The sequence below is a fragment of the Lepidochelys olivacea genome (genome assembly GCF_965140295.1).
Source record: "Lepidochelys olivacea isolate rLepOli2 genome assembly, chromosome: 10".
Taxonomy (NCBI): Eukaryota; Metazoa; Chordata; order Testudines; family Cheloniidae; genus Lepidochelys; species Lepidochelys olivacea.
Genome location: NC_140420.1, coordinates 74693503 through 74718951, shown reverse-complemented (window position 1 = coordinate 74718951; position 25449 = coordinate 74693503). Strand labels below are relative to the sequence as shown.

Below are 25449 nucleotides of genomic sequence, written 5' to 3'. Positions count from 1 at the left end.
TCAACAATGGACACAAACTGTCTAATGTGTTGGGTATAGATAACAATAACCCTTAATGACAACTGCAAAATGAAGCATTATGTTCGGTAGCAGAAAGGAAAATGCAAATTGATTCTCTTTTTGTTAAGATTTAAGTGCTTATCAAGGTTAGTAGGTAGGCCAGGTCTGTCAGACCAGAATAATCTGTTGTATTCTAATACACGTAAAAGGGTTGATTCCCCTCTCCCCTCCCTCTCACCTCCCCGCTGCCTCTCTAGATTGCTTTCAAGGCCAGGAAGAGTGTTAAAATCTGGTCTCTTCACATTCCCTGTCGATGCACTCCTCAGCCAATGTGCCCTGGGATTTCAAGGGTTTGACTGGGTATGAGAGGGGCATGATGGCATTTATCAACAAGCCAGAGAACAGGATGTTGCAGTAACTGAGTCAACCAGTGGTTCTACATTCTACAATGCCATTGCACTCCAAGGGTGAAATCCTCTATTGAAGTCAATGGCAAAACTCCCGTTGACTTTGCGGGGTCCTGGATTTAACGCAGAGCCCCCATTTCCAGGGGCTTCTTAATGGAAGAATGGCTTAGTTTTAGAGCTGGTCAGAAAATTTGAATCCTTTTTTTTTGCAATGAAAAATGCCATTTTCAACTCAATAAATATGTTTCCAAAAATATGTCAGTCGACAACATTTTATTTAGGAAAAAAAGAAACATTTTGATATTTTAAAATTTCAAAAAGTAATTGTTTTTATAAGAAAGCATTTAAAAAGAAGTTTTAAAATGACTGAAATGAGAACAAAATGTTTCCTTTTTTTATTGAAAAAATATTTTCGATCGACCTGAAAGAAAATTTACTTCTGAACAGAAAAACTTTTTGAAATTTGGGAATTTCCTGCAAAACAGAAAATCTGGTTCCTGCCAAGCTCTGTTTAGTTTCCACATTCTTATGGAGGAAGCTGGGTATCTATTTTGATATTCCAAGGGGCTCCCTTATAAACTTTGCCCCCACTGTGGGCCAGTGACATTTATTGTTGGGAAGAAGGTTATTTCCTTAAAAGCCTGAAGTCAGATGACAGTACTGGGGAAATGTCTCCAGTGCAGGAACTCCACTTCTTCACTTGTACTGCAGAGCCACAGCTCCAACTTCTGAACGCTGCCTTCCAACGAGACATGTCCTAAATTATAAAATCATTTGTGTGCATGCTGACAATGATGAAGATACTTGATAAGCATTGTTTTATAAGCTGTTATGCTGATACAAAATACTACCTGTCACTCTCCCACACATTAAGACATCAGATAAAACAAGCTCTACTGAACTGTGTCTAACAAAATAGATATGTTACCATTAGCCAATTCCTTCAATGGTTTGCAGAGTTGGGGAGTATAAAGTGTTGCTTGTAAGAGGAAATAGGTATCTTTAATCAAAGGTTCTTCAATTGTTCAACTCTTCTCTAACTTTGGACACTTATGTATCATTTTTTCAATGTCTTGCTATTTCTGGTAACAGAGCATCTGGGCCAGATCTAAAACACACTGGTGTAAATCTGAAGTAACTCCATTAACTATGAGGACAATTTGGCCCACTGTATCTGGCTCACATCTTTCCCTTTCATTCAATTAGTGCTTGGCACAAATCTGTAGTTGCTTAAAAGCTTTTTCTCTTGTTGGGAAAAATCCTCATTGCAAAAGATAGTAGAAAGGAGCAATCCAATGACCTACAAACCTAGATGACTGAAGCCAGATATATTTAGCTGTCTAGCAGTCTTAAAATCACTGTTTAGGCTAGACACAGGCAGAAGAGCAACTAATATGGCAAAGGCCTTTTTGTCTTGTTGCTCTGATGATAACACTTCAATATGTACTTTACAGAGCAACTCTCTCTAGTATCCCTGGATCGCCTGGAAGAAAGGGTGTGGTACAGGGAGTCTGTTATATGCTTGGCAGTTCATTATGAGAGGTTTTTGTTTGTTTGTTTGTTTTGTTTTTTTAGATGGAGAAGCTTTTAGGAAAAGTTGTAGGTTTTTAACTGCAAGTTTTGGGGCAAAAGTTCATAGGGTTGCAAGGGGATGGGGGAGAGGGGAAGCTTTCATTTTAGTTAGGGTGACTTTTTTCAGTGAGAGGGGATTGTAAATATTTTCCCTGGGCAATTTTGGGAAAAAAGTATGATTCTGCCCACCATGAATTATATCACAACCGAAGGTTAATGTGACTTCATTGAGAGATGGATTAGGCCCAGAATGGAGTGGAGATTCCAGATGGACATTTCTAGATCATGAAGAGGACAAATATTCACCATCACAACAAACAGGAGCACAAGCTTCTTTATATTGCTCTGCCAATGTGACTTAGTCTTTCTAGGTCAAGGGTATCTTTAAGAGTTAGAGGTGGGCTTGGTTTTCATCATTACTATCCAGGCCTTGGTCTTTTTTGCTGTTTACTGCCAGTTTTAATAGTGGTTTTTCATGGGGTATATCCGTGTCCCCTAGAAATTAATGTAGCCATCAGATAGTCACCTGTTTGAATCTAGTCCATATCAATAATGGTAAAATGTATTACTAAGTATGGAAAAGCTTATAGCCCATAGCCTGTCCCCCAGTACTGAGTAGAATGTGCTTCTTTTTGGAAGTTTTCCATGAGGTGCCAGTCACTCTTTAAGGCTAAACAATTACTTAATATGAGCTCGGTATGTAACATGGTGATGAAATCTGTAGCATACTACCTTTTCACAGCACACACACAAAATAATAAAAAAAAAAAAAAACACAGACCTCAGCTAGTTATAAATGACATAGGAAATGAAAATCCCCAGCCAAAGAGAGAGAAAGCAGACAGTGATAAGCAATCATTAAAGTGCTATCCTTTTCCACAGTATAATATTCAACTCTGGCATAAGAGGAGGAGCCCACACTACAGCAAAAACCTCTCCAACAAAAAAAGAACGGGGCACAAGGTTGATAGTCTAAAATGGTTTTCAGATCTTTTAAAGTCAACCTTGAGTTGTTTTCCTCTTTTATTTTTTTTTAAATGAGCTTTGATCTGAGATTTTTATGCTCATTTAGGCCCTGACTCAGCAAAGAACTTAACTGAATACACATATGCCATGCTGCAAGTTGAGCATGTGCTTAAGTCCTTTGCTGAAACAGGGCCTTAGAATGGAACTTAATTTAGGACATAGGAGGTTAATCTGAAGCTTTGTAGCAAAGACAGTGTTTGTACAAACCCCTGTGAAGATAAACCAGCTGAGTTTTGCACACCTCTCTTTACAGCTTTTTGTTATTTCTGAGTGCAGATGAGGTGCCAACTTTAATCCTGGTGTATCAATATACTTACACCGAGGATTAAATTGATTGGAAAACTACTCTTTATTTGACTATCAGTAGACACTCCACAATAGAAAGTTTATTTATTTATTTGTACTTCCTAGGGCTCCAGTCAGGGCCTCATTGTGTTAGGTACTGTACCATCACAGAGGAAGTTATGGTCCCAGCCTCGAAGACCTTCAAAATCTAAGTAGAAAAAAACAAACTAAGGCATGTGGGGGATGGAGGAGCGGTGGTGGTAAGAGAGGATACATCAGACAAACAAGACATGGCTGTATCGAATGCAGTAAGAGTCCTAACAGGACTTGAAGCAGTGACAGGTATATTCAATGATGAGACAAAAGCTTTACTAGGCTAAAGAGGGCTGGCTATCAAAAATGTCACCCAGCCATGATGGCATTTGTGAAACAGAGAGAGAGAGAGAAATGTAAATACCACCTTTACCTCATGGCATTACTGTTTCATTTTAAAATGTTATCAAAATATTGCCTACCAATCCTTGTCCAGGAATGTGGGCAGAGATGCTACATTATGGCATCTCTTACATCTTTTACAGGGTTAGGCTGATCACTAAATTTGAGATCAGGAAGGGATTTGGAGGCTTGTTTTCCCCCTTCCTCTGAACATTTATATACAGATCACATGTTAGGGTCCCACACTGTCAGTTTCCTGTGGTTTGAGGATGCCCGCCAACGCAGACCTAAGAGCTTCATATCTTTGACTTTGTCTACTGCAGTAAGGCAACAGACAGACTTCATCAGCAAATGGAGGGGCAACCCATCCATTAGCATCAGCAGAGGAATGAAGAAGAATGAGCTGGCAAGGAACAAAATAACCTCAAATTTGAGCAAAGAGGATGTCAGGGAGTATAACTGCAAAAGACTGGTTTTCTCTTGGTGATGAGAGAGGAGCTACTCAGGGTGACTGTCACAGCAGGTAGGAGCTGCACTTTTCCTGCAAACAAACACTGGCGTCAATAAGTGCCTTTTAATGTGCTCTGAGTCTTTGTGTAGGAAAAGGATGTGCAGTTAGCAAGTACAGAGCTGTAAGGGGATAGTTTGAACATGGTGATAAAACGTCTAGCTTTACTCCAGGCTTGACTTTATCATTTACCAAGGGATATTGTTAGTGTGAAGATGATAGCCACCCTCTGACAAGAGACAGACAGTGAAATGTATATGAACAAAACATCCATTGTGGAGAATTCTATCCTGTATGGGTGGTGACTTTTGTATCCATAATCACACAACATTACAGAGAGAGATAAAGCACGAAGCACGGGGAAGGGAAATAAGAGCACTCAGTTGAATGGGTTCCAGAAACAAAGGCAGGCGCCCTCCTGTTAAAGTCTAAACATAAGTCTAAACATAAAATCTTGCGTGTTTGTGTCCCCTGTCAGATGTGAAATGTGGACATAGGGCAAGGTGAGTACTTGGGAAAATGAGGTTAGCTCACTAGTGCCAGATGGTATGCTCGGCCTGGCAACAGGAAAAAGCTATAAGTGGAAAGAATGACTTTCCATCATAGATCAGAAGTATAGTGACTGTTGAAACTGGAGCTGGGCACATAACACAAACATTTCCCCGTGAGCACTTGTTGAAATTAACACCCCTCCCCAAATTATCACTTTTCTTGGAACTTCGAGTGACTGAGTGTTACTCATGGAAGTGAAGTCTTGAGGACTCAGAATTTTAGACTCACATCCATGATGACTCATTTCGGAAGTGGTGTGGTTTATATTGTTTACTGTACCTTTAGGTTTAAGTAACAGTGAGAAATATCCATACAAAAAGCCCCAACGCTGAATTAGGGATACAATCACTTCACTTGGCAGCCAAGAATAATCATTTACAAATCATGAACACAGTAGACACAATACAGGTACCACATTTTCAAAATCCTCCATTAGATCAATTTTACAGAGGGCTATTCAGTGAGTTAGACCAGGATCTGATCACAGCCTTCACAGCTTGGACCATGCATGCCCACAAAATTGCTTTATGTGAGTGACTGGTGATTTCAGACAATTACTGACCAGGAAATACAAAACATTTGGTATATTCATATGGGATGGGGCACTGGTTGATGCAGTAGAGTTTCCCCAATCCCCCATCAGAGCTCTAGCACGGTGACAAATTAAATTGGCTTGACAATAATCTGACTGCATCATTCAAAACTCAGACGTGTACAGTCACATGGAATTATTTTGTGGGACTGTAAAAAGATGTAATTTAAATTGTGCAACTAGCCAATACTTACAGTGACAGATTTCTTCCCCCTAAGAATAATGCCACGTACAAGTCTTGATGCCATAGTCAAGCCTTACTTGGCCCAGAGAGAAGAAAAAAGGGGTTCAAAATTTCTAAATGTTCCATATTCCGGCTTATCTGCTGCTACTTTTAAAAAGTGATTCAAATCAGCAGTGGCTTCTTCCAGCACTCTTTCCGATTGTGGTCTTAATCTGAAGCCTGTTAAAGTCAAAGGGAGGCTTTCCATTGGTTTCAATGGGAATTGGGTGAGGCTCATCCAATCTGGGATCACAAACATTTTATTCTGATTTATGTGATGAATCGCAGATAACCAACACAACTCAAAATTCCAAATACCAAGTCTTGTGAAAGATGTATTTATAATGTTAGTAAAATTACTCAACTCTTTGGGGCAGGAACCATATTTTTTGTTCTGTGTTTGTATGGCGCCTAGGACAATGGGCCCTTGATCCAGGACTGGAGCCCTTAGGTGCTACCACAAGACAAATAATAATAATAATAACAATAATTTTTATTAATGACTAATTTCAAGGAAATTGGGATCTAATCATAGATTTTCTACAACTAGAAAAAAGGTTAAATTCCTTTAATATATTGTTCACTTTGAATTTGCTCAGCTCTAGACAAAATCTAATGCTGAGTTTAATTGCCAAGCCTATTCATGTGATGGCTGTGCTTGTAATGTAGACAGCTGTCTATTTGAAAGTAGCCTGAGACTTTCAAATCATTTCACATAGCCAAATCAGATATTCGCATGTTTTGTTCTGAACAGATGTCGGTCAAATTTGGCCTACTAATACAAGTACATTACCAATCTCTTGATCCAGTCATTCTCCTATGCCCTTCTATTTATAGCTTTTGAATTTGAATCTTACTTTGCCATGTATAAGGTGTATGTGGTCTCCCTTCTTGCCAGAAATAGGACAGGAATTCTGCGACTTTGAAAATGTCCAGGTAGTGAGGTCTATTAGAAAGTGGAATACTCTCCCAAGGGAAGTGATGGAAGACTTATTGCTTGAGTCTTTTATAACCAGACTTGACAAAACATACCCCAGGGAAACATCTTGCACTGGTGGGGAAATGAACTACTGTAAATGACCCACCAGGTCTTTTCCATTGCTAATTTGTATTGTTCAATGATAAGAAAATATTGGCCAAAAGAAAATAGAGGTTTCTGTGGACAAGAGATGAAATTCATGATGATCCCCCATTTTTTCTCATGAAAAAGGCTGTCTCTAACCTAAATCTAGAGGCTAAACCAGAGGGTCTGGTTTGTCGGCAAATAATAATGCATGGGGTGCATCCTTTTTCCTTATGAAAACAGCATAAATCTGAAATTCTCCACCGCTGGAAAGAAATTTAATATTTAAAGGTAATTTGACCTGTACATGTGTGTGCCATGAATCTTTTATGTGACCTACAGCAAATGTATTTATATAGTATTATTCTGAGGATACTTATTTCTTATTCATTTCTGGGATATTATTTTTTCTTTCTTTGACTAATGTACATTTGCTCTTCTCATTTCCCTATTCAGCCAGAGCCAAGTTAACCCTCATATTTATCCTATTCCCCAATTCTGGTAAGTAAGATTGGAGACATTTGGACACTATGTGACTAATATTACGCTCTTGTTAGGATTCTAAAAGTTATGTCCATCTTGTTTTTGTAAACATTCCCCTTCTATTATTTTTTTAAATTTGGCTTTATGAAGATACTTGGAATAGAGGTGAAAATAGAGGGGTGAAAAAAACTCTTCCTACTATTTCACACTAAACCTTTGCTCATTTCTAGCAAGGAACCTTTGGGAAGGTCCTAAAATCTTGTGTCACCCATTAGCTGTGATCATGTCTCCCTGTGTTAGATGGACGACATGCGGTAAAATTAATTCCTGAGTCTAGGAGTATGTACCTCTTAAGTCCCACTGAACCACTATTTTTGGGCTTCAATGCGTATTATGGTTGTACTGGCCCTCTGAAAATGAGTGAGTTTCGCTCATTAGAGGATAGGAGCCTGCAACTTATATAGAGCTTTGGAAGTTACTAGTTAAATTATGGGCTAGGGAGGTGTGGTTTTGGTAGATCTGGTCAAAAAATTTCAGAGGAACATTTCTTCTGTGAGGAAAAATGCTGTTTCATCTAAATCAAAACTTTCTGCGGGACTGTGTTGATTTTGACAAAATTTTGTTCTGGAAAAAAAAAGGGAAAAAAGCATTTGGATTAAAGAACCTATTTATCGGAAAGGAACATTTGGATTTTTCATATCAAAACAAGTTCTTATTTCGAAATGTATTTTGTTTTATTTTATAATTATTATAAAGTACAATAAAATATAGAATTTTAAAACGTCAAAATTGGAATGCAGTGTTTTGATTTCAACCTGAAATTATCTCCCCCCCCCCATTAAATTTTGTGAGAAATTATTTTTTTTGTTTTTGTTTCAATTCAAAACAAAAACACAATTGAAAATGTCAGAATTCCCCATCAAATGGAAACTCTGAGTTTCACCCAGCTCTAATTTTGATTGCTGAATGTTCTAGGTTCTATCCCCACAAACAAGTGAATTTGATACCTTTGATTAACATTCTCCCCCCCACCCCCATTATTTTCTATTTTCACACACTTCTGTGCTTCCCGATCCCAGAAGAGGATACAAGCAGGAAACACTGGAAATCCCACAAGACTGTTCTTATGGGATGTCCAGACAAATTTTTTAAACTCAACATCTCTGCACAATTTGGATGTGCTTTAGAGAACAATCTGTAATTTTGAGTGCTTTTCAGTGCCCGTTCTGAACTCTCCATTTACTGAACTTTACCTGTTGCTTAAAAAATAAAATCTACAGATGGGACCAAGCTGCAAAATTCAGATACAAATTTCAAATGTCCCAAAATTCAGATGTTGTCCAGCTATGGGGATTAGGTTCAGCCTAGGGACAGCTGCAAAATTTGAATCTGGATTAAGATTCCAACCCTCATACTCAAAGGTTCGGATGTTTGGATCTGGGGTTTTGATTCAAATACATCTCTGTTTATAAAAACAACCTCCCCACCCCCCAAAGCATAGCTATCACAATATACCCTGGATTCACGCCTGTCCAAGCGTAAAAAAGAAAAAAAAACTGTAAACAAAAAATCTTTTCTCAGCTATTGAAGTTTTGGGGGAGCAAAAATACAGGAATATTAAAATTAAAGAAGTTTAAAAATTGAGGGCCAGATCTTCACTTTCCCCTGAGTTTAGTGAGCTTTAGTCACTAATCTCAAGGGAACTTACACCAGAAGTGGATCTGACCACTAATTGCTTTTAGTTTTTGGTTGATCATTTACTTTTGTCACATTGGACAAATAGCTAAATGGGTCATTTGCACTGTCCTTCAGAATGTCCTTAGTTTATGATGTTCATTCAGTAACTCCATGCTGTTGTATCTGGGTTCTGAACACTTCACAAGAAATATTGAAGTTTAGGCTTGGGGAAAGAGGATTTTTTTCATAGGTTATTATTATTATTTATTATTTATTTTATTATCTGATGCCATCAAAACATACTCAGTTCTCATCAACTCCTTTTATTTAATGCATGAGGCAAGGTTTTGGCCTACATCACTTGGGAGGCTTCTCCAAATATAGCACTGGCCCAGTCACAAGAGAGGAATTCAAATCTATGAATTGTCTGTATTGCTTGACACATTTTTGTTGGGAAAGCCAGGTTGATTCAGACATAGTGTAATTATACCAGACGGTTTGCCCTTTCCTGACTCTCCCATTGATCTTCATACTTCAGTGAGTCTTAATTTTTAAGCTTAGGGAGAGAGAGCCTGTTGCTTTAGGATGTTGCTTCAAGGCCATAGCAATGTTAAACCCAGTGTTAAGATCTCTCACTTAATGTTACAGCTCAAACTCAACGCACATGAACACCGAAGCACTTTGAGGGATGCAGAAAAATATTTTTAAAAGAACAATAGAAAACAACAATTAAGCCTTATAAATCCACAGTTCTAAATTGTACAAAAGGCTGAGGAGCCGGATACAACAGCATTTTAACTGTGTGTGTGTGTATTTGACTTCTCTGTCTCTTTGGGATTGGGTGTGGGTGTGGGAAAGAGTAACTCTAACTAGTGCCAGCCCTTGGTAAAAGTACAGAGGGGCTATGATGGGGTGTACAATCCCCACACCACAAGAAGGGGCTAAAGAGCAACTTTGAACCATATAACCCTGCCCCATTGCACCTGCAAACAATGGCAGTCTTGGAGGAGGAGCCTTAAAAAAGGAGAAGCCCAGCACAGAAGGGCCCAGCCTGGGGAGGTGGACAGAGCTCTCGCCCTCAGCTCCTAGAGAGGAACCCAGCAGAGAACCTTAGCTGGCCTATGAGCCCAGAACAGTGCGACAGTCAGCTGGAAGATCCAGGTAAAATAGACAGCAGCTCCTTATGTCTGTTAATGTAATTTATTTTCCTTTTCTATTTTGAGGACTAAGACTAGGGGCTGGGTCCCAGCGCAGACTCCTGCTGAGAATATGAACCACCTGAAGAGAAAGTGGATGCATTGTAGAAAATAGCCCAGGGAAGAAGCAAGAGATCTGACCAGGCAAACTTTAAGCACTTGCCCCAGAGGTCCCTGGGCTGGAAACCAGGGTAGAGGGAGGGACTGGGTTCCCCTATATCTTTCACCAGACAGCTATCCAGAATACCCCAGATACAAAGGGAGCAGAAAGATTATTGGGCATGGGACTATTGTGTGAAAATCTTGGATCACCCTGAAAGGGATGAGATCAAAGGTGACCCAGCCAGAGAGCCAAGTCTCAAGCCAAAGGGGACCACCAGCGGTGTACTGGTTGGTGAGTCACCTTGATGCAGGGGCTCCAATAGCAATATTCAGATCTTCATTCTGAACACCCTAAAGTTACGATGTGTTTGAATCCAGGATTTGTGACTGTTCTGTCATATGTCTGGGTGTTTGGATGTTTGAAGCTGTCTTTGTGTGTGAGAGGGAATTGGGGTGAAAATGAAAGATGGAATTTGTTTCATTCCTCTATTCTTTCCTCTACTGCCCCTTTGTTTCCATGGGTGAGCATGAGAGCTAGGTGAACTTAGAAAGATTTTATTATGAGATGTTCCCAGATATTCAAATTCTGAAGAAAATATTGTGACTGCAAAGGTGGTCTGGAAATCTCACAAGAACAAGGTCTCTCTTGCACTATTTCAGTTGCAGTCCTGGCTGGGAACTAAGAAATGCAGAAGCACATGAGAATGGAAAAAAATATTAATAATACAACTTTTCTAAATGTTCAAAAGAGTTTGGCTTGATTTCAGGCCAATGAATCACAGTAAGGTTGCATTTGAACCAGTTTTATCATCCTGTCTGAGAAGGTAGCTAGGTTAGAGAAGCTCTTTTTTCTCTGGAGAGCCCATAGAATTTTGATCTGAGATCATGTGATGTAGAGTCTTACCATGGACAGAAAGGGGTGGGTTCTCCTCTCTCTGTATGTTGATTTCATTTTCAACCATGTATATGCCACAATCTCCTAGACTCACTCAGATGGAATGAGGAGAAAAACCATCAGCAGAAGGCAGGAACCTAAGGCATATGCTGCCTTTTATAGTATAGTGGTTACAGTTTGGGGCTCGATTTGTGGAATTACCACAAGCACTAAGTAAGGTGCAGCACATAAGCATGCTAACTCAGGTGCAGAGCGGTCCCTGATTGCACACTTACATCTGAAGAGAAGTAAACTTCTTTAACCTGATACAGATGACACCCTCCTCCATTCTGACTCAGTTGTTCTGGTTGAAGATTTGAGGGAGCAGAGCCAAGGCTCCTCCCACTTCCTGCCCACCCACCAGTGTGGAGGGGAATATAGTCTTGTGAAGGCTGCTTTTCCCAGTACTCTGCAGGTGACCTATCCAGAGGTTTAATAGAGCACCTTCAAACACTCCTCTTCCCTGTGTGGGTTCACAGGGAAACATCATGGTTCACAGGTGCTACAATGAGGAGTTCTGCACAGATAGATAGATAGATAGATAGATAGTAAAAAAAAAACAATAACATCTGGCAGGTGGCAGATCTATGGAGAGAACATAAATAGAGATCTTAAGCAGCCTCCATCTCTGCCATTTTAGGACTTAGTTTTTGCTTCCCTGCACAGAGAAGATGCTCGCTTGAGTAAAACTGACCTCTAAAAGTCTAAACTCTTACTGTTAAAGACTGAAGCCAAAACAAGAACTTTACTAAACACAGAGTGAATCAGAAATCAGTGGCAGTAACTGAGCCAAAAGGGCGTTTGACAAAAGTATGGCAAAGCCTTTGTAAACCTATCAAAACGTCTTGCATGGCCAGTCACACTGGATGCTGCAACTTTCTGTTGCTCTCTCTCCCAGCTCCTTTTCTCAGGATATGTCTACACTGCAATTAGACACTCACAGCTGGCCTGTGCCAGCTGACTCAGGCTTGTGGGACTTGGGCTAAGAGGCTGTTTAATTGCAGTGTAGTCAGTCGGAGCTGGGACTCTCCCATGTACCCCAGGTTCCAGCCAGAACCTGAATTTCTACACCACATTTAAGCAACCCCTTATCCCGAGCCTCACAAGCCCAAGTCAGCTGGCATGGGCCAATTGCAGGATTTTAATTGCAGTGTAGAGATATCCTGAGTCTTCTAGATTCTACATGTTAGCACATCAGCATGTGTGTTCAACCAGGCCCCCTCTTACAGTCACCTTGGAAATGCTCCTATGAAGCAGACAAAAGAAATGCATCCGGAGTAGATGCTTCCATCCTTGAATATGGAATTAATAATAACTGTAAACCCCAAGAGTGCTGAACATATGTATATCTCATCCCAAATTGATTGAAGCATCCGTTGGTAAGTTCCAGTTACCAGCTAGCAGTACTAACTTTGAAGTACAATGTTGCCTTGTGTCTATCAGACTAAACAGCTCTTTGTGACTTGCCATTTAACCAGTTACTCTGACTCTGGCTCTGTTACAGATACTGGAGTGAAATGGTCTGTGTTTGCCTTTGGTTCTCTGGAGTGCTGTATCAGAAGAGGAGAGCATATTCTCCTTTTCCTTCCCCTTCTATGTTGCAGCTCCGAGGATTCTGTAAGAGACTGAAATGTGGCTGCCACATGATGTGCATGGCAGCCAACAATAAAGAAACTCAGCATGATACTAAACCTTTCACCACCTGCTACCTTAAAAAACGACATGCCATATCTAGGCAGGCTGAATCCTGTGGTCTTAGGCCTCCCTGGTATCCAAGATAAATTTTCAAGGGAACTCCCAGAGCCAAATTCATAGATGCACATCATAGACTATCAGGGTTGGAAGGGACCTGAGTAGATCATCTAGTCCAACCCCCTGCTCAAAGCAGGACCAATCCCCAATTTTTGACCCAGATCCCTAAATGGCCCCCTCAAGGATTGAACTCACAACCCTGTGTTTAGCAGGCCAATGCTCAAACCACTGAGCTATCCTTCCCATCCAGGAGAGTAGGACATGCACTTTGGAACCTACACTTCTTGAGTGGAGGGCGGTGATTGGATGGGTGATTCTCCCTGGAGAAGAGTAGGTAGCAGCAGATCTTCCCTTGAGGTTCTACAATGCAAGACCAGCTTTATTTTTTGTCTCCCTAGAAGGACAGAGGCTGTCTGGGGGAGGTGCTGAATCGGCAGCCCATCTCAGTTCACCCCTTCCCAACGTGGCATGATTTTGAAGGTCCCTGATAGAGCAGAGGTTGTGGGTGATTTTCTCCACTGGTAACACTTCTTTTCTGAGCACCCAGTGACTCTATGGGAGCCCATGCAAAGGGGCATTGACCTGTCAAACCCAGTGGTTGCCTTGGATATTCAGACATAAGGAAATCTGGTGTGTTTCAAAGCCTGCAAACCCATGAGAAGTGCTTCTGGCACAAATGTATGTAGATATTGCTCAAATCTTTTCATGCCAAATGAGAAGGATTCATGAGGCTCTAGCTAGAAGTCTCTGAGAACATAATTTCAAGTGACATGTTCTAGTACTTCCTTCTTCATCCCAAACCAAGACGTGCAGAGGCAGCTCGCACACACAAATTCCTTTAAAAAAATAACCCAACTTTTTAGACTCTCAAAGGAGTCTCAGCTGTGGCTGTGCTGAGGCTCTGGAAGGCCAGAGTCAGTCCTCAGTCTGCTTTAATTGATTCTCTGGCATCACCTGTGAGAACAACGGAATGTATAGTCAACAGCAAGCCCCTGACATAGATAACTTATTTTTTAATCCACTTTGTCTTTAGACAATTGATCAAGGTAGTATGAAACACCTAGAGGACAGCTGAGACTTTAAAGGTCTTTAGTAGCAGAACCCATCAAGGTGGGGAAAAGGGGTGGGAGGGGAAGTATGCAAATAAATTGCTTATTCTGTCTTGCTATTCTTTCGTTCTGTCAGCCTGGTTTTAAAACATAATAAGAAGCCCTAATCTCACCATGCGTAGGCTCTCTTGGGGTTTGAAACTGTAATGAAAGCATTTTAACTCAGCAGTAACTGGATTAGAGTAATGCAAGCACCCTGTCACCTTTGGGACCTCCTGTTCCTATCTAGACCTAAATAAATGTGCATGGAAATTGTTTGAAACTGATGGCTGTGCAAGATCAGAAGCTAATGTAGACAATCTCAGGCTGGAACTTGGCAGGGCTGCAAAGGAATGTGGAGCTGGCATTGAAAATAGCTCATTTGTGGACATGAACGGGAAGTGCTCATAGCTTCAGAGGTAGAGCTTCTTCAGCTCAATGACAGGGAGATCAGTAGAGCGCCACTAGCATCTCTCACCCAAACTGAGGGAACTTAATATTTTGTCTAGAAAACAAGCCAATCAGGTTCCCTCCAACCCCCCCACACCTTCCTTCAGAACTAGTTCCAGTTTGCTGTGCAAGTTTGCTCACCTTCATTATTCCGCAGGTTTATTAATATGCTTTTTATGGAAGCGAAATAATGCTAACCTTGGGCCAGATCCTCAAGTTCTGTAAATAGGTGTCCCTCTTTTGCCTGAAAGCTGGGGATTTGGCTTCTTTATTCTCTCTCAATAGCCTGCCCACTTTTATGCCCTTTTAGTTTGCTTATTTGTCTGTTATTTTGATGAGCCACTGAAGTTTCTCTGCTAAATATAAGGCTAACTACAGAATAATCTGACCATCAGACACTCCTGATATGTTTGGTACCTTGCCGTTTTCCTTTCCCCCTCTCTCTTTCTCTGTCTCTCTTTCTCTTTTATCCAATGGAAGCTAAAACTTTATTATAAAACTGAAGATAAGTGTATCAGTTTGCTTGGATTCTGGCACAACAGAACATAAGCAATGAGAAGATAAGGGAATTTGGTTGAATACAACAAGTAGCATGGAATCTAAACCAAATTACATCAGATAAGACTTCCACTGAGTTTCTATTAAAACTGTAATAAATAAGGAACACAAAAAAATTCTTTTTTCAGGATTATTTTTTGTTATTGTCTCTATCAGTTCTTCAGAGGTACAGCTGCTAGAGCTGTTCTTCTGTTCATATTTGGAACCAATAAGCTCAGGTCAACTAATGCTAAAGGTCTGGCAGATGCAGATTAGTGACTGAAAGACTCAATAAAGTTTTATTTAGTTATTTAGTTATATACTTTATTTAGGCTCTCATAGGACAATCCATTAGCCTGCCGAGGGGCCAAGCAGTAGTATTAACAGCAGTCTGTGGCTCATAACCCTGTAGCTACAGTTAGGGTCCAAAAACAGGACAGTGGCTGGTGGGAGGTAGGGATGGGAACTGAACTAAATTAAGTATATATTTAATATGTTGAATTTCAGGATCATATGGGTTTGGATGAATATGCCAGTCTTCTGTGCCAGATCCCCTGTTGGTGGTAATGAGTATACCTCCTCTGAATTGATCCAACTGCTAAATGCATGGATTAGTCCTTTCTCCAGTTATTTTTAACAAGCCCTCCTACCCAGGCAGAGACAGTGGTTGGCTTTCCCTTCACCAAATGAGATGAGGGAGAGAGAAAAGGTCAGTACACCCAACAAGGGGGGAAAATACTGCAAGTAGGTAGGAAAATTTGGAACCCAAATGCCTCAGAATGTGACATGTCCCTAATCTGGATGTAATGGTATTTTGAATATTGGGCATCATGTACATTTTGAGGAAACCAAACAAAGGTCTTAAATCCCACAGCACGTAGGGGGGTGGGCATAAGTCTTTTTATAAAAGTGAAAGTGGATGATAAAAAAACAACCTTCCACACAAACTTCCTCGTGGCTGGACTTTACTAAAACTAGACAAGTCCTTTACAACACACACTTTGCTTCTCTACAAAAAAAAAAAAGGATACTAAACTATCTAAACTACTGCATCCACAAGAGGCCACAGCAATGGTTCTTTTAACCCACCCAGCAATATTGTTAATCTATCCAACTATACTCTTAGCCCAGCACAAGAATCTGTCCTATCTCGGGGCCTCTCCTTCTGCCCTTCCACCCCCACGAACATGATACAGTTATGTGGTGACCTAGAATCCTACTTTCGACGTCACCGACTCAAGAAATATTTCCAACACACCTCTGAACAACATACTAATCCACAAAGACCTTCCTACCAACACTACAAAAAGAAGGATTCTAGGTGGACTCCTCCTGAAGGTCGAAACAACAGACTGGACTTCAACATAGAGTGCTTCCACCAACGTGCACAGGCTGAAATTGTAGAAAAGTGGCATCACTTGCCCCATAACCTCAGCCATGCAGAATACAATGCCATCCACAGCCTCAGAAACAACTCTGACATCATAATCAAAAAGGCTGACAAAGGAGGTGCTGTTGTCATCATGAATAGGTCGGAATATGAACAAGAGGCTGCTCAGCAGCTCTCCGACACCACTTTCTACAAGCCATTACCCTCTGATCCCACTGAGGGTTACCAAAAGAAACTACACCATTTGCTCAAGAAACTCCCTGAAAAAGCACAAGAACAAATCCGCACAGACACACCCCTGGAACTCTGACCTGGGATAGTCTATCTGCTACCCAAGATCCATAAACCTGGAAATCCTGGGTGCCCCATCATCTCAGGCATTGGCACCCTGACAGCAGGATTCTCTGGCTATGTAGACTCCCTCCTCAGGCCCTATGCTACCAGCACTCCCAGCTATCTTCGAGATACCACTGACTTCCTGAGGAAACTACAATCCATCGGTGATCTTCCTGATAACACCATCCTGGCCACTATGGATGTAGAAGCTCTCTACACCAACATTCCACACAAAGATGGACTACAAGCCGTCAGGAACAGTATCCCCGATAATGTCACGGCAAACCTGGTGGCTGAACTTTGTGACTTTGTCCTTACCCATAACTATTTCACATTTGGGGACAATGTATACCTTCAAATCAGCGGCACTGCTATGGGTACCCATATGGCCCCACACTGTGCCAACATTTTTATGGCTGACTTAGAACAACACTTTCTCAGCTTTCGTCCCCTAATGCCCCTACTCTACTTATGCTATATTGATGACATCTTCATCATCTGGACCCATGGAAAAGAAGCCCTTGTGGAATTCCACCATGATTTCAACAATTTCCATCCCACCATCAACCTCAGCCTGGACCAGTCCACACAAGAGAGCCACTTCCTGGACACTATGGTGCTAATAAGTGATGGTCACATAAACACCACGTTATACCAGAAACCTACTGACCACTATTCCTACCTACATGTCTCCAGCTTTCACCCAGACCACACCACATGATCCATTGTCTACAGCCAACCTCTACGGTACAACCGCATTTGCTCCAACCCCTCAGACAGAGACAAACATCTACAGGATCTCTATCAAACATTCTTACAACTACAATACTCACCTGCTGAAGTGAAGAAACAGATTGACAGAGCCAGAAGAGTACCCAGAAGTCACCTACTACAGGACAGGCCCAACAAAGAAAATAACAGAACACCATTAGCCGTCACCTTCAGCCCCCAACTAAAACCTCTCCAATGCATCATCAAGGATCTACAACCTATCCTGAAGGACGACCCATCTTTCTCACAAATCTTGGGAGACAGGACAGTCCTTGCCTACAGACAGCCCCCTAACCTGAAGCAAATACTCACCAGCAACCACATACCACACAACAGAACCACTAACCCAGGAACCTATCCTTGCAACAAAGCCCATTGCCAACTGTGTCCACATATCTATTCAGGGGACACCATCAGAGGGCCTAAACTCATCAGCCACACTATCAGAGGCTCGTTCACCTGCACATCTACTAATGTGATATATGCCATCATGTGCCAGCAATGCCCCTCTGCCATGTACATTGGTCAAACTGGACAGTCTCTATGTAGAAGAATAAATGGACACAAATCAGATGTCAAGAGTTATAACATTCATAAACCAGTAGGAGAACACTTCAATCTCTCTGGTCACTCGATTTCTGACCTAAAAGTGGCTATTCTTCAACAAAAAGACTTCAGAAACAGACTCCAACGAGAGACTGCTGAATTGGAATTAATTTGCAAATTGGATACAATTAACTTAGGCTTGAATAGAGACTGGGAGTGGTTGAGTCATTACAGAAAGTAAAACTATTTCCCCTTGTTTATTTCCCCCTCCCCCCTCCACTGTTCCTCAGATGTTCTTGTTAACTGCTGGAAATGGCCCACCTTGATTATCACTACAAAGGGTTTTCTCCCTCCCCCCCCGCCCACTCTCCTGCTGGTAATAGCTCATCTTAAGTGATCACTCTCCTTACAGTGTGCATGATAAACACCCATTTTTTCATGTTCTGTGTGTATATAAATCTCCTCACGGTATTTTCCACTGAATGCATCTGATGAAGTGAGCTGTAGCTCACGAAAACCTATGCTCAAATAAATTGGTTAGTCTCTAAGGTGCCACAAGTACTCTTTTCTTTTTGCGAATTTAGACTAACATGGCTGCTACTCTGAAACCAGTAAAATTTAAGTTACTCTTGCTGTTTCCACCAATGAACTAAATCTGGTTATTATTTTTATTGGGTAAAATTTTCAGAAGTGCTTAATGGCCAACTTTTCAAAGGTATTCAGGTGTCTACAGATAGAGATATGTGCCTCATGGGATTTTCAAAAGCATGTAAGCACGGTAGGCATCTATCTGCATCTTTAGGTGCCTAAACACCTTTGAAATCTGGCTGTAAGTGATTTAGGGTAAAATTTTCTGTCACCTAAGTGACTTGGGAGCCTCTGTCTCATTTTCAAAAGTGACTTGGGCTTTTAGTAGCAGAAAGGCAAAATTTTCAAATATGCTTATGGGTCTGTCTAGTCACAATAGCTGGCCTGTACCAGCCAACTTGGGCTCATGGGGCTCAAGCTGTGGGGCTGTTTCATTGCTGTGTAGATTTCCAGGCTTGGGTTGGAGTCTCTCCCACCTTGCAGGGTCCAAGAGCCTAGGTTCCAGCCTGAGCCCAGAAGTCTAGACAGCAATGAAAGCCCCACCCCAGGGGTCCTAGTCAGCTGGCACAGGCAAGCCACAGGTGTCTAGTTGCTGTGTAGACATACCCTAAGTGACATTGCAGTCTAAGTCCTATTCAAAATCAATGCTCCAAAGTCACTTAGCTGCTTCACAATATATTACCCATGGGGCAGACAGAGGACACAATGAGGAGGATCTTTGTTTTGAAATAGGTGGTTTACTCACCTTAGGGCCAAACGTCTCTGTGTTCCTCACAAAATGCCTGTATAAGTGCACTGTCCCAAGGGTTAAAGTGCACTTGCCCTCCCAACCAGTGCTTCTTTTGGAGCTCGCTCTAGTACTGGACTGTCCTAAGGCTGTGTCAAGGCATTTTCTGTGAGAATAGTACTCATGGCTCCATAGCTTTTCCCTATCACACCAGCAACTCAGTAGCTCGTCCCCTTTTTTTCTATTTAACTTAGAATGGAAGACAGGCCAGGGACCCACCTTGCAGGGATGTGACAGACAGTATATGCCAGAAGAGAAATTTTCTTTACTCTGATTTAGAATGTGCCTCCCCAGAGCTCTGTCACATGTACAAATGTTGGCTCCCATCCTACAAACGCAGTACTACCAACCAAGGCGATGTTCACTATTACGCAATGCTGTCAGTTTTGGATGGTACGTACGGACTGGTTAGGACTGACTGAGTTGTCCAAACAGACTTCGTGCATCCAGGAAGCTTTGTGAAGGATGCCGTTCTTCATTTGAGAAAGAATTTACTGAACTTTTTGGAAGGATTGAGCATGTTGTTCTCACCTCTTGGCGGAGCATCACTTTTTTACATTGACCGAGAGAAAGATCAACAAAATCCACTTGTAATAAATGTGCACCCAGAGGCAACGTCTGGGAGGCATGCAGGGTCACTTTCCCCGTACCCCCCGGCCCCGCTCGATTTTCTGCTTTCCTTGTACTCAGTAACTCTGCTGAAGCCAGCTGCCCTCACTCTGTCCCCCCCACCCCCACTATTGGCACCGGTTATCTGTGAACACCTGATGTATGAAAAGCAGATAATTGGCAGTCAGACCACAAAGCCTGCACACACAGTGTTCATTTGTATGAGCAAATGCGGGATTTGAGCATTCTTTTCTGCAGGTGCAACTTCAGAGGTTGTGGACTAGATCCCCTTGCATAAATGACTATCGATCACCTTTCTTCCCCAGCAATGCAACTGTGGCAGGGAGTGTAATGATGGGTCATGAGCGGTCCCACCTTCATTTATGCCTATAGGCTTGCTACTTTCACAAAACCCTAGGGGAGAGACCGCAGGTGCTACCCCTGGGGTAGGAGGCAATGGGTGTGGGTTGTGTGCTGCTCCGAGGGGGTAGGATGCCTGGTGGGTAGTTAGTGCACAGTGAGCCTACCGCATACTCACCCCGCAGTATCAGCTCTGCAGCTCCTGTTCAGTGTCGCTGGCTGTGTTCAGCTCCCTGCACTGGTGCATGGGGTCGCAGTGCTGCTCAAGTTTGTCTCAGCTGTCCCTCCATCAAGCTGAGGGAGTGGCGCAATGGCCCCATACACCATGCTGTAACACTGCTCACTCAGGTATAGCCCCAGTGCCACCCACCCCACATCAGGAAGTCCAGGAGTGGTGAGCTGAGCCCAGCTAGACCCGTGGAACAGAACCTTCAGGAGCCGCTGCTGCAGGGTTATTTGTTTTACCATTAGGCTCCATTAGGAAAGGGGTAGATAATAAGACAGAACACCTCGTAATGCCACTCTATAAATCCATGATACTCCCACACCTTGAATATTGGGTGTACTTCTGGTCACTCCATCTCACAAAAGATAGATTAGACTTGGAAAGCATACAGAGAAGGCCAAGAAAATGATTAAGGGTATGGAATATCTTCCATATGAGGAGAGATTAAAAAGACTGGAACTGTTCAGTTTAGAAAAGAAATTACTAAGGGGGGATATGATAGAGATCCATGAAATCATGAATGGTGGGGAGAAAGTGAATAAGGAAGTGTTATTTACTCCTTCACATAATAAAAGAACCAGGGGTCACCCAATAAAATTAGTCGGCAGCAGGTTCAAAACTAAGATTCACACAATGCACAGTCAATCTATGGAACTTGTTGCCAGGAGGTGATGTGAAGGCCAAAAGTGCAACTGAGTTCAAGAATTAAATAAGTTCGTGGAGACTAGGTCCACCAGTGGCTATTAGCCAAGATGGTCAAGGATTCAATCCAATGCTTTGAATGTCCTTAAATCTCTGACTGCCAGAAGCTGGGATTGGATGACAGGGGGTGGATCACTCAATAAATTGTCCTGCTCTGTTCTTTCCTTCTGAACCATCTGGCACGGGCCACAATCCCACCTTGATTATCATACACACTGTGAAGAGAGTGGTCACTTTGGATGGGCTATTACCAGCAGGAGACTGAGTTTGTATGTGTATGGGGGTGGGTGGGGGGTGAGAAAACCTGGATTTGTGCTGGAAATGATCTGGAGGATGGTGTGGATTGCACTCTCAGCAAATTTGCGGATGATACTAAACTGGGAGGAGTGGTAGATACGCTGGAGGGGAGGGATAGAATACAGAAAGACCTAGACAAATTGGAGGATTGGGCCAAAAGAAATCTGATGAGGTTCAATAAGGATAAGTGCAGGGTCCTGCACTTAGGACGGAAGAACCCAATGCACAGCTACAGACTAGGGACCGAATGGCTAGGCAGCAGTTCTGCGGAAAAGGACCTAGGGGTGACAGTGGACGAGAAGCTGGATATGAGCCAGCAGTGTGCCCTTGTTGCCAAGAAGGCCAATGGCATTTTGGGATGTATAAGTAGGGGCATAGCGAGCAGATCGAGGGACGTGATCATTCCCCTCTATTCGACATTGGTGAGGCCTCATCTGGAGTACTGTGTCCAGTTTTGGGCCCCACACTTCAAGAAGGATGTGGATAAATTGGAGAGAGTCCAGCGAAGGGCAACAAAAATGATTAGGGGACTGGAACACATGAGTTATGAGGAGAGGCTGAGGGAGCTGGGATTGTTTAGCCTGCAGAAGAGAAGAATGAGGGGGGATTTGATAGCTGCTTTCAACTACCTGAAAGGGGGTTCCAAAGAGGATGGCTCTAGACTGTTCTCAATGGTAGCAGATGACAGAACGAGGAGTAATGGTCTCAAGTTGCAGTGGGGGAGGTTTAGATTGGATATTAGGAAAAACTTTTTCACTAAGAGGGTGGTGAAACACTGGAATGCGTTACCTAGGGAGGTGGTAGAATCTCCTTCCTTAGAGGTTTTTAAGGTCAGGCTTGACAAAGCCCTGGCTGGGATGATTTAACTGGGAATTGGTCCTGCTTTGAGCAGGGGGTTGGACTAGATGACCTTCTGGGGTCCCTTCCAACCCTGATATTCTATGATTCTATAATTCCATGAAATGGCCCAACTTGATGATCACTTTAGATAAGCTATTACCAGCAGGACAGTGGGGTGGGAGGAGGTATTGTTTCATGGTCTCTGTGTGTATATAATGTCTTCTGCGCTCACGAAAGCTCATGCTCAAATAAATTGGTTAGTCTCTAAGGTGCCACAAGTACTCCTTTTCTTTTTGTGAATACAGACTAACACGGCTGTTACTCTGAAACCAATCAGAAGACAGGTTACTGGCCTGGATGGACCATTGGCTGACTCATTTCTCTCTTCATTCATTCTTCTCTCTTCATTCTTATATCATTTTGTATGTTATTTTTTGTTTTAATTTGCTACAGGGCTGTAAGAACACATGACTATCAAGTGAAAATTTGTATTGTATACCTCCTTTTTTCAATTGCATAATATGCTTGAAAATGCCAACTGAAGGCTATTGGGGGTGTGGTCACTATCGTCTATTAGCTCTGCTATTGATTGGTGCAGGTTAGAGCAGCTTCTAAGTAGCCCTACTGTGTGCCAGCTGAAACAGCCCCCTAGGGGATGGTTTGTTAGTCTAGGGGTGCAACCAGGGTACAACCCTCCAACTATGCTTGTCCTTGGCCTGTGGCAGGGGACAGGAGTAGATTGCATAAAGCCAGATATGACACTACCTGAGGATTTCCCTACAAAAAGGGAATCCCCAGCTGGTTGTGTGTGGGGTTTTGTTTGTTTTGGGAATTTTGTGTATGCACACATGCATGCGTAAAGCCAGTAGAACAAAGGCCAAGAATCTGGCCATGAATTGCAAAACCTGGCCCTTAACATAAATAATAGGCTTCAAATTTAGATTGCACTGGATCTGATCACTTCCAGTATTCCAGGTCTCCAGGTATGCTTTACGTCACAGATTATAAAGATTATGAAGACTATAAAGATCTTCTTAGTGTATGCACAATGTGCCTCAGGTGGCACGTGACCAGGATTCATCACCGAATTTGGTCCGCTGGTTGGATCATTAGCTTCCCCGTCTTGGGCCGGTTACTGACAGGGAGTGTGATGTGAACGCTGATCCAGGCCCCCACTATAAAGATAATAGAACATATCCTGATTCATGACATCGTTTTCTGGAGAGAGATGGGGGAATTCAGGCTGCTCTTAACAGCTTGTACTATATACCCTCTTTTCATTTCCCGTGACACTTACAAATGGAAAGGGGTCATGGTGTCAGTCTGGGCACCCCATTAGAAATGAGGGTGGGGAAGAAAGCTTAGTTTGACCTTGAAAATGCTGTGGAATCTGGTTTGATTTTTGGAGAGGATTGTTTTGTAGAAAGTGTATCTGAAAAGGGGAACACTATAGCAGTTGTTTAAATCCTCCAGCACTTCAATGGTTAATTCCACCTCGCTAGGCTGTTTCAGTGCTTTGGCCCTGCTGACTTTGAGTGCAAGGCAAAATGAATGTTCTGGCCCTGGAAAGGGGACAGTGGCTTGAGAGGAGACGAATCCCCTCCGGGCCTTGAGCGCAGTTTGCGGCTTTAGGTGAAATGAGTTTAGTAGTGTCCGCTCAGTCTCCAGTGGACAATAGCCTGTGTCATAAAATAACTTCATGCATAATATGGCATATTTGTCAGCCTCTTCTTCAGAGAAGCTCAGGTTAGAGCTCTTTATATCCATCTTGGGACAATCCCCAGTAAGAAAGATCGTACTGTTTGGCTAGCAGATATCTAGACTATTTCATTTTATTCCACCTTTCATTCTTATGGGATGTGTATGTGTGTGTATCTAATCTATTCTAATCTAATCTATCTATCTAGAGTTTTAAGTGTCTATAACTTTTCTACAGTGTAAAATAAGTGAAAATGATCAGCATCCATCAGGCACTTAAACAATTTAATTAAAGGGAAGTTAAAATATGTATGAGTGGGACTAAATAAACGGTGTCCATAGATTTATATTATTTCCACTCCACCCTTTAAGTGTTCACTTCTTAGACAAAATCACATTCATAAGAAAGTTGAATCAACTGTAAAAATTAGATCTCCATGTGTGGGGGGAGGGGGAAAAAGTGTTCCTGTTATGTTTCTGATAATAGGAAGCCTTTCCCATTTGTTATCACATACAACAAGGTATTCTTCCACTGCCAACTCAGTTTAGGGTGTGTGCACACAGACACACTCCAGATCAGTTTAGATTGAGAGAGAGAGAGAGAGAGTCACACCCTCAGAATTCAGGTGGCCTCAAACGGCCATATAATCCCAGCCTCAATTAAACTTTCCAAGGTCAGTGGTCTTCTAGCAGGTCAGACATAAATTAGTCAGGTGAGAGTCCCGAGGCACAGAAAAGCCATATTTATTCTTTATCCACAGTTCATAGCTATCAAATGAAGCCTAACGCAGAGAAAGCAAGGGAGAGAGGTTCTCAAAAGCTCCTGCACTCCTAAATACAACCTTTGTTGTTTTTTTTAATACAAAAATAAAAAAATATAGTACATGAATAATGCAAGACGCAGTAAAACAAGGGGAAGAATTTTTAAGGAACACTGTGCTGGAGGACAAATGTCTAAAGATTAAAATATTTTGTCTGATCTGCTTTTGCACATTTTCCTTTGCAAAAGGAGGCACTTCTCATCATTTTTTTAAAATCAAGGTTTGTTTGCAGATGTGTCTGTGCCACAGAGTTTGGACCCAGATTCCAATGCAGACTTCCCCGGAGTTTAGCTAGACACATTCCATGCCCTGGTTCAGTCCATTATGGAAACAGGGCTATATTGCAACATCTATTGAGGTCTGTGTATTACAGATCTAATTCTCCCTTGATTCAGGGAAGTTCAGAATGAGCGTGCCAGTTTGGCATCTCCTTAAATATGCAAGTTTTATACTTAAATAATAATATGTAGGGCCTAAACCAAAGTTAATTGAAGACCATGGAAAGATTCCTATTGACTTCAGAGGGCTTTGGATCAGGCTCAGGAAGAATTATTCATATTCAGAGAGCAGATCTAAAGACATTTTGAGGTATACTA

At 42.0% G+C, this 25449-nt stretch overlaps 1 long non-coding RNA gene across 2 annotated transcripts in view; it reads left to right on the top strand.

The window, feature by feature from the left end:
- Nucleotides 1-25449, top strand: part of LOC311527591 — a 63693-nt gene that overhangs the window by 13968 nt on the left and 24276 nt on the right. The gene's annotated exons all lie outside the window — the stretch shown is intronic.